The sequence below is a fragment of the Zea mays genome, chromosome 5, assembly GCF_902167145.1.
Source record: "Zea mays cultivar B73 chromosome 5, Zm-B73-REFERENCE-NAM-5.0, whole genome shotgun sequence".
Classification (NCBI taxonomy): Eukaryota; Viridiplantae; Streptophyta; class Magnoliopsida; order Poales; family Poaceae; genus Zea; species Zea mays.
In genome coordinates this window covers 37109503-37119336 of record NC_050100.1, presented here as the reverse complement: position 1 = coordinate 37119336, position 9834 = coordinate 37109503, and positions in this window count along the sequence as shown.

The window sequence follows — 9834 nt, the reverse complement described above, 5'->3', positions numbered from 1 at the left end:
GTAAATATAATATAATTCGTCTATGACTTATTTACCCCCTTTAATACCTTTTATTTTATGTTGTCTCACAATATGTATTGAAATTTTATTACGAAGGCTTAAGCTTCGTAATCTTACTCTCATCAACCTTCGTCCAAGGCCCATTATCCTCAAGGGAATAATGTTTCATGGACGAAGGACGTTAACATTTAACACTTTATGTTGCCTTGTTCTTAATTCATAGCACTTGAGAACAAGTCCCCAACAATCTGTACTCTTATAAAAAGCACTAGTTTTTCTTATTTTCATCAACGTCTATTTTAAAAAAATCATTATACTTTTTTCAATTCACCCAACGGTTCAACTTTGTTTCCAAATCGTCATGCTCCCTTATATTTAAATAATAAAAAATTAAAATTATACATAAATGAGAATTCGAATAATGATTGTTGGCTTTTACATCGCACCTATTATTGGTCACCCGCTTTTGGTTTCTGAAGAATATCAAAAACAAGACAACATAAATGAATATATTTTAAGCTTCTCTTTTTGTTCGACTTCCTTTCGAAACTCGATCAAAGGAAGAAGATGAGGATGAAAATATTTACAATACCAATTGGTCACAAAGTAAAACAGATGAAATTGTTTGTTGATTTTCTTACTTTACAGAGCTGCTTCATTTTTGCAACATAATGAATAATTACAAATATACTATCGACTTCACAAATGAGGATTCGAAGGTATCTTCGTAGACAGAGCAAATCAATGTGTCCGAGCCCAAAAAGGGTCACCCCTAATACATGACATTGTTCCTCTATATATAGTCGTGAGGTACACCTTCATATGAAATTACAAACATTCCCACAAATCTTATACACATGATTTACAAGTTTCGCATGGGTAACATCGTCTTTCCCCTCTCTCCTTCCATGCTAAATAAGCTTCCTAGTTCTTCTCCTTCTGCTTCGTATATCGATGCCTTAGGAGTTGAAATTGTCTCCTTCGGCTCACATTCACAGTGGTTACACGCAGCTGAAGCTCCACATGTTCGCCCCCTGCTTCGTGAACTACTTTCAATGAAGGATAGCTTCGCTACTCCTTTACTTAATACATGAAACACATCTTTTAGTTTGATAAAATGGGGTTTTGAGGATCTTCGGCATAGAGGTACCCAACAATAGCCCATTGCGGAATTAGTTCGTTTCTTCATAACAAGCTTAGACCGTAAAAATATAATTAGGAGGCCTTGTGCCGAAGATTCGAAAAACACCTTCCTGAAGCTCGTTATGAGTGACACCCTAAGTCTCGTTTTCGTTGGTGGGTCAATTATACAGTGAGTGAGTTGTTGGTTTTGAAAACTTTTTGTTTATAAGGGGCAAGACTCTTGGCGATAGGCACAACATACACCGCCTTTAACGTTCCGTTGTTAGTTTTTCCACATCTGAAGCTTGCTTTGATCCCCCTTTTAGTGATAGTGCTTCAAGCTTTTCGGGTGACTTTATAGCTTTGTAGGGATAGCCGAAAAGAAGATAGCTTTAGATCTCGCGCTAGTGAATGCCTTCGACACTGCTGAGAAGGTAGTGCTAAGTGAGGGCACTCTCTTGACTAAGATTGACGAGAGCAACATGGCTGGTGTAACAGATGGGTCCGGTGATGAGAGTGAGGGCTTGGACATTGAAGAGGACGGCGAAGAGATTAGGCCGATGAAACCAAACCATATTGCCTTTGGGAAGTCAACAATCGGAACCTGTCATATAGAAGTGTTGAAGAATTGGCATTGTATAAGCGATATTGACTTAGTTCTTCTTGGAGGTGAAGAGACCACACTAGAGCCGAAAGACAATGAAATGGTTATATTTTGAAGCTTCTTCAATGTTGGGCTTCGATTCCCACCGCATAAGATGGTGGTCGGGGTGCTAAAAAGATTTGATGTTTTCTTGCACCAGCTTACTCCTAATGCTATCATGAGGATGGGGCTTTTCATTTGGGTTGTACGAAGCCAAGGTGTGGAATCGAGCAAAAAATGCCTTTGCTAGATCCACAAACTACACTACCAGACAAAGGCGGTTGGTAAAGAACATCTCCATAATAACTTTGGTTGTTACAATTTTGCCTACAAAAAAGAGGCTCAGTTTTGAGCTCTCACCAATTGTAGCAAATGGCCAAAACAGTGGACGATGGAATGGTTCTATATGAAGGTTGACTTGGAAGAAAAGGATGTAAAAAGGTTTAGTTGAGAAGCCTATCAAGGTTGCCTTCGGGCTCAAGAGGCCAGTTTGCTATATGGATTTCGAAGCTCAGGCTCCTCTTGTTGCCTTAAACATTATCTATATTCATGTTGGTGAAAGAGAAATGTGCCCTTGGGAAATTTCTAGCTGTTTTGGTGATTAAATGCCCAACACATTACTAAGAACTAACACTACTCTTATGAGCATGAGCACATGTGTTTAGAAAGAAAATTGAAGCAAAGGTATGTTTCTAGCACCTAATCATTTTGTTTTAGGTGCTAACAATGTTCATCTAAGTGCTAGGGAACTTATCAAGTCAAGCCAAAATGTACTGAAGAAGGTTGGCTAAGTATGGCCAAACTCGGGCCAGTCTTGGTCTCACCGGACAGTCACCCGAGACGTGCTCGGGCGAATCGTGAATGTGCTCGAGCAAGATGGAGATGCGCTCGGGTAAATCATGTCTGCACTTCAACGAGAACTGCACTCAGGCGAGTCATGATTGCGCTCGGGCGAACCGTGATTGTCTCCTATCCGAGGTTGGCCTCGAGCGAGTCGTGACTACCTTGGGCGTGTCATGACTGCTTCGGGCGGAACCCGACTACCTTAGGCGAGTCGTGGCATCGGGCGAACTATTGCCTCGGGTGTGTTGTGCCCTTGGACGAGTTGTGGCCTCGAGCGAGTCGTGTCCAGTGTGCCATGCGACTGAAGGCGCTCAACGATCGGCTCGGCTGATGAAGGAAACAGATCACTGATTGACAATCCGATGCACATAGACAGGGAAGACGGATTGCTTCCCTGATGAAGATCCAAAGGCTCCTAGGCTCCTTGGGGCTATAAAAGGACCCCTTGGACACCATGGAGCAGGACCCGAGTAACACACTAAAACAAACACAAGAGCATACAACATACTCCGAGACTTTGATCATGCCTTGGTTTGTTCAAGAGAGATATGAGCGTACTTTTAGTTGAGACTCTGCTGGTTTTCATTCGTGCGCTCTTTTCTTCACTTGTGTTCATGGTCTTGCTGCATTTGTGCTCTTATGTGTGTTTCGAATCCATCCCTTACTATTGTTATTAATTGTGATCATACTGTGTATGGTGTGAGAGACTCTAACTTGTGGAGATTCCTCACAAACGAGAAAATATTATAAGGAAGATAGCAGTGGTACTCAAGTTTGATCTCTAGATCACTTGGGAGGGGTTGAGTGCAACCCTCATCCATTGGGACGCCATAATATGGAGGTAGGCCTCGGTCGAACCATGGGACAAAGCATTGTCTCATTGTTTACTTTCTTTCATTGTGATTTTGTTCTTTCGAGCTCTCCACTTCACTTTCGTTATTACTCTAGTTTCAATACACATCTTGTGAGAGCAATTAAGTGAAGAGATCCTCCTTCTATTCTTAACTGAACTTAGTTTTAGATTTCTCTAACCCCATTTATAAACTAAGTTTTTTTTCATTTAAGTACAATTGCATGATCACCTATTCACCCCCCTCTATATGCTCTCAATTGGTATCAAAGTTGTTCCTTCATCAAGGGACTAACTGCCCAAAGAGATGGATCCAAAAGGCAAGGGGAAGGTGATCGACGAGAAGGAGAAGGAGATCCTCCACAACAACAAGGAAGGAGAGACCGTCGACTCCGGGTCCGATAAGACCAAGAAGGATGGGAAGAAGAAGTGCATCAAGAAGAAAGTGTATTACGACAGTGATGTTTCTTCATCTTCACCAAAGGAGGACGACGATGACTCTTCTTTCAAGAAAAAGACGGTTAACCAAAATTACTATTTTGGTTATTCCAGCATTCCATACAACTTCAATGCTCATTTATTATCTATTCCTCTTGGCAAACCCTCTCACCTTGATGGGAAACATTATTCTTTTTGGAGTCATAAAATGTGTAGTCATCTATTTTATCTTCATCTGAGCATTTAGGAAGTAGTAGGAATTGGAATGCATTTTGATAGTAGTGATAATGCTATTTATATTCATGAGAAAATTCATAAAAATGCCCAGGCCACTACTGTGCTTTTAGCATCTCTATGTAGGGATGAATATAACAAAGTTAGTGGCTTGGATAATGCCAAGGAGATATGGGACAGCCTCAAAATCTCCCATGAGGGAAACAATGCCACAATGATCACCAAGATGGAGTTGGTGGAAGGTGAGTTGGGGGAGGTTTGCCATGAAGAGGAGTGAGGAGCCAATTGACACGTATAACAAGCTCAAGGCCCTGGTGAACAAGATTTGAAGCCTCAGGAATACAAGATGGGCAGATCATGATGTTGTGCGCCTCATGCTAAGGTCATTTACTGTTATTGATCTAATCTTGTAAATCTTATTCGTGAAAACCCCACATATACCAAAATGTCGACCGAAGAAATTCTTGGTAAGTTTGTGAGCAGGCGCATGATGGTAAAGGAAGCAAGGTACGTCAACGACATCACCAACAGACCTCTTCCTCACTATGAGCCACAACCCGTCGCACTTAAAGCAACGACCAACAAGGAGGCGCTTCTCGATAAGGTGGCGCAAGTTTGAGGCATCTGGGCTTAATGAGGATGAGATGGCACTCTGGATCAAGAGCTTCAAGACCACCTTGAAGGGACGCAACGACTACCCTAGCAAGAACAAATCAAGAGAAAAGCGTTCATGCTTCAAGTGTGATAAGTCCGGTCATTTTATTGCTCAATGTCCCAATAATAAGAATGACTAGGACCAAGACAAGAAAGGGAAGAAGGAGAAGAATAAGTTTTATAGAAAGAAGAAGGGTGAGGCACACATTGGCAATGAATGGGACTCATAATGCTCTTCATCAGACTCTGACGACGAAGGACTTGCTGCCTGTGCCTTCAACAAGTCTTCTCACTTCCCCAACGAGCGACACACATACCTTATGGTTAAGGTAAAGAAGGTATGTGTTGTTCACTTTTTCTCAATTGTTGTAAATCAAGAGCAAGGCAACACATTTGTTATATGTTAAGGACCTTCGTCCTTCGAAGCATCATTTCCCTCTCTAGTTTAATGAATCTTAGTTGAAGGTCATGAATAATGAGTCCTCATCATTTGCAAATATGAAAATACACTTGCGAGATGTGATGTCATACCACATATTTATTTCATAATAAATGTACAAGCATTGTCAAAGTTTGTATTACATTGATACCTCGGCTTGTTTGAAGGTGAAGACGCGAGGGCAATTACAATCCAGCATGAACAGCACGGGGGTACTGTTCATCTATTTATATGCAATCGTACATCTTCGTGCGTTATTACATTCATGCCCTCAACAATTACATATAGTGTTTACGAATGTCACAGGGGTAGCATCATCATTTATATTCAATAACTTGAACAACACCTTCTTCCTACGTTGTCTTCCTACTTCACCGTGATGAAGCTTGCTTCGTCGTACTTCTCTTGAGTTATGTCGAAGATTTTCTGGTGATGAAGCTCCTATAATATTTAGTAGTATGCTGAAAGCAAATGGTTAGTCATGTTTTTTAGGACCTTCGGAAGACGAAGGCCCCCAATAGTATCCCCTCACAGTATTAGTTTGTTTCTTTGTAACAAATTCAGACTGTGAAATGAACGAAAGCCTTTTGCCGAAGGTCCAAAAAAACACCTTCCCTTCGCTAGAATAGCGAGACGTTCTGTATTGTGGGACCCATCGTTCAGTGGTGCTTTGTGTATATATATGAGGGTTTGCGTTGAAAATATTTTTCGTGCTATCAAGCTTTGTGCTGGGTTTGTCATTTTAGCTTTCTGATTTTGTAACCGCGGTTGCTTGGGAGCTTCGGCTTTTTGTTGAAATCAACGCTGAGATGGCCGAAGAAAAGAAAAACGTGGACCCCGCACTAGCTGGTTTCTACGAGTCGTGATCCCTTTCCAGCCTAGGTTGTACAGACCCGATCTTCACTACCGAGGTGAATGGCCAGGGATTCACTACGTAGCCTTTACAAATATTTCCCTGGCGTGCAATTGCTCATTAGGTTTCGCCAGTCGTGCAAACACAGTACTCCTCCCTAAGGTGGGTGACTAATAAAACCAAATCGAATGAACCTCGGCACCCACCCTTAGCAGAGCAAGCACTATGTCCCAGTCCCCATTGATGGCCCTACGGCAAAGCCAACTACACCCCCAAGTTCATCTAATTAATCAGCTAAGGGCATCCCATTCCGCCCTCATGGTTGTACTGTTATCTTAGGTGGTCTCACAATGAACAGGTCCTTACGAAGAGGTACTCATGAAACAACCTGAGTCTCCTAAAGTATCACAAGTTCATCATCGTAATCAAGATAACGTCATCGTATCATAAATGTTCTCATCATGTTCGTTGATTAAAGTAAGGCAATAGCATGAAGCTAACCATAATAACCCAAAAGGTAATCAATGACAAGGTAAATACAAAGCTAGTCAATCCTTAGGTTTCAATTAAGTAATGCGAGACAGTGAATTAATAAGTAAGCAGGACATAATGGGTCAGAGGACACTTGCCGTCACCAGGTTGCTGCTCAGGGAAGTCTCCTACAACACACTCGGAAACCTCGGGCTACTCGTTGTCTATGCAAAGCAACCATTCATTCAAAACATTTGGGAAATGACAAATAAACAGTACACCAAACATGTGCAATCAAGTGAACACAAGCTCAATAGAAAAGTAACAAACACCAGAGTGAAATCTAGATTCTAGGGTAAACAAATATACTTAGGGGTTTGTGGTTCTCTAGGTACTGCCTATCTCAGTGGATTATATTACTTAATTTCATTTACCTTAATGAATTAATTACCTAACTAAAGTTATTCCAAAGATGGAATCATACATTACATGAGATTACTTTCATAAAGTTCATCACTTAATTATCATTAGTGTTTTCCTTTTCATTTCCATTTTAATAAACACTCCACTTTAAATCAACCTATAGCCTAGACATAAAATTAATACACACAGACAGTGAAATAAAATAATTTAAACATGTAGAGAATAATTTTATGAACATTTTGCAATTTAAACCACCCAATTTGAAGTTCATATGCAAAAGATATGAAATAATAAGTTTTGGAATTCAGAATACAAAATTAGGCCTATTTATGTGATAAAATTAAAGTCCAGGGGCCTCTCTGCAAGAAACCAGAGGCTCGGCTGCAAAAACCAGGGACATCGGGTTATTTTCTAAAAAGACGAGGGTCTCTTTAATAAAAAGACCACATGAAGGGGTACGAGGCGTTCTTAGCCATCCGATCACAGATCGACGATCGAGATCAATCCTGAACGCGAGCGCGGGCTGACAAGCGGGCCAGGGGTGTCAGCGGCACTAGGGCGGGGCTGGCTGATCGGCTGGGCCATATAGCAGGGGAGCGGTCGAAGGCGCGCACCCGAGTGGCCGGATCCGAATCGGACGGTTAGGATTAGATCTAGTAATTTAAAACAGGGTCGTCCGATCCAGGATAGATGTCTGAGATTAGACGGCCAACCCTGGTCGGCTCTCCCTGGCTACCAGCGGCGGCGCTGCCCGACACCGCGGCGAAACCTCGCCGAAGGCGCGAGCGTGGCCACGCCGGGGGTCCTGGGGCGCTGGGAAGGGCACGGGAAGGTTCGAGATGACACGGCGGACGCGGTCATGGGCACGACACCAGCACAGGGACACCAGAGAGTGGTGGTCTGCGGCGGGGTGGCATAGTGGCGACGCAGACTTGCTCCAGCGAGCAATTGCGCACACAACGGGAAGGAGATGGGAAATCAGGGGCATGGGGATGTTTCTTACCTTGAGAGGGGGCTCTAGGACGCTTGAGCAGTGGCGGGGACGCAAGGAGGCCTTGGTTTGACGGTGATAGGGCTTCGGCTGCACGATGGACGTCTGATGAGTGCGAGCAGTGAAAGATAGAGGGGGAAGGGGCGAACCGAGGGGTGACCCGAGTTACTGGCATCGAGACGGAGCCTGAAAGTCGCCTAGAGGGGGGTGAATAGGGCGAAACTGAAATTCACAAAATTAATCACAACTACAAGCCGGGTTAGCGTTAGAAATAGAAACGGAGTCCGAGAGAGGGCGTAAAACAAATCGCAAGCGAATAAAGAGTGTGACACGCGGATTTGTTTTACCGAGGTTCGGTTCTTGCAAACCTGCTCCCCGTTGAGGTGGTCACAAAGACCGGGTCTCTTTCAACCCTTTCCCTCTCTCAAACGGTCCCTCGGACCGAGTGAGCTTTTCTTCTCAATCACTTGGAACACAAAGTTCCCACAAGGATCACCACACGATTGGTGTCTCTTGCCTCAATTACAAGTGAGTTTGATCTCAAGAAAGAATGAGAAAGAAAGCAATCCAAGCGCAAGAACTCAAAAGAACACAACAAATCACTCTCACTTAACACTAAAGCTTTTGTGGAATTGGGAGATGATTTGATCACTTGGGTGTGTCTTGTATTGAATGCCTAGCTCTTGTAAGTGGCTGGAAGTTGGAAAACTTGGATGACTTGAATGTGGGGTGGTTGGGGGTATTTATAGCCCCAACCACCAAACTAGCCGTTTGGTGGAGGCTGCTGTCGCATGGCGCACCGGACAGTCCGGTGCGCCACTGGACACTGTCCGGTGCGCCAGCCACGTCACCAGGTCGTTGGGTTCCGACCGTTGGAGCTCTGACGTGTGGGCCCGCCTGGCTGTCCGGTGGCGCACCAGACAAGTCCTGTAGACTGTCCGGTGTGCCACCCGCGCGTGCCCTGCTCCTCTGCGCGCGCTGGCGCGCATTTAATGCGTTGCAGTCGACCGTTGGCGCGAAGTAGTTGTTGCTCCGCTGGCTCACCGAACAGTCCGGTGTGCACCGGACATGTCCGGTGAATTATAGCGGAGCGGATTCCCGAAGCTGGCGAGTTCAGAGTCGCTCTCCTCTGGAGCACCGGACAGTCCAGTGAATTATAGTGAGGCGTCTCTGAGAATTCCCGAAGGTGCGAAGTTTGGCTTGAAGTCCGGTGCGCCAGACCAGGGCAGCCTTTGGTTATCCCTTTGCTCTCTTTGTTGAACCCAATTCTTGGTCTTTTTATTGACTAAGTGTGAACCTTTGGCACCTGTATAACTTATACACTAGAGCAAACTAGTTAGTCCAATTATTTTTGTTGGGCAATTCAACCACCAAAATCAATTAGGAAATAGGTGTAAGCCTAATTCCCTTTCAATCTCCCCCTTTTTGGTGATTGATGCCAACACAAACCAAAGCAAGTATAGAAATGCATAATTGAACTAGTTTGCATAATGTAAGTGCAAAGGTTGCTTAAAATTGAGCCAATATAAATACTTATAAGATATGCATGGATTTTTTCTTTAATTTTTGACATTTTGGACCACGCTTGCACCACTTGTTTTGTTTTTGCAAATTCTTTTTTAAATCCTTTTCAAAGTTCTTTTGCAAATAGTCAAAGGTAAATGAATAAGATTTTGCGAAGCATTTTCAAGATTTGAAATTTTCTCCCCCTGTTTCAAATGCTTTTCCTTTGACTAAACAAAACTCCCCCTAAATGAAATCCTCCTCTTAGTGTTCAAGAGGGTTTTAAGATATTAGTTTTGAAAATACTACTTCCTCCCCTTTTGAACACATTAAGGTACCAATTTGAAATTCACCAATTGAAAATCCTTAG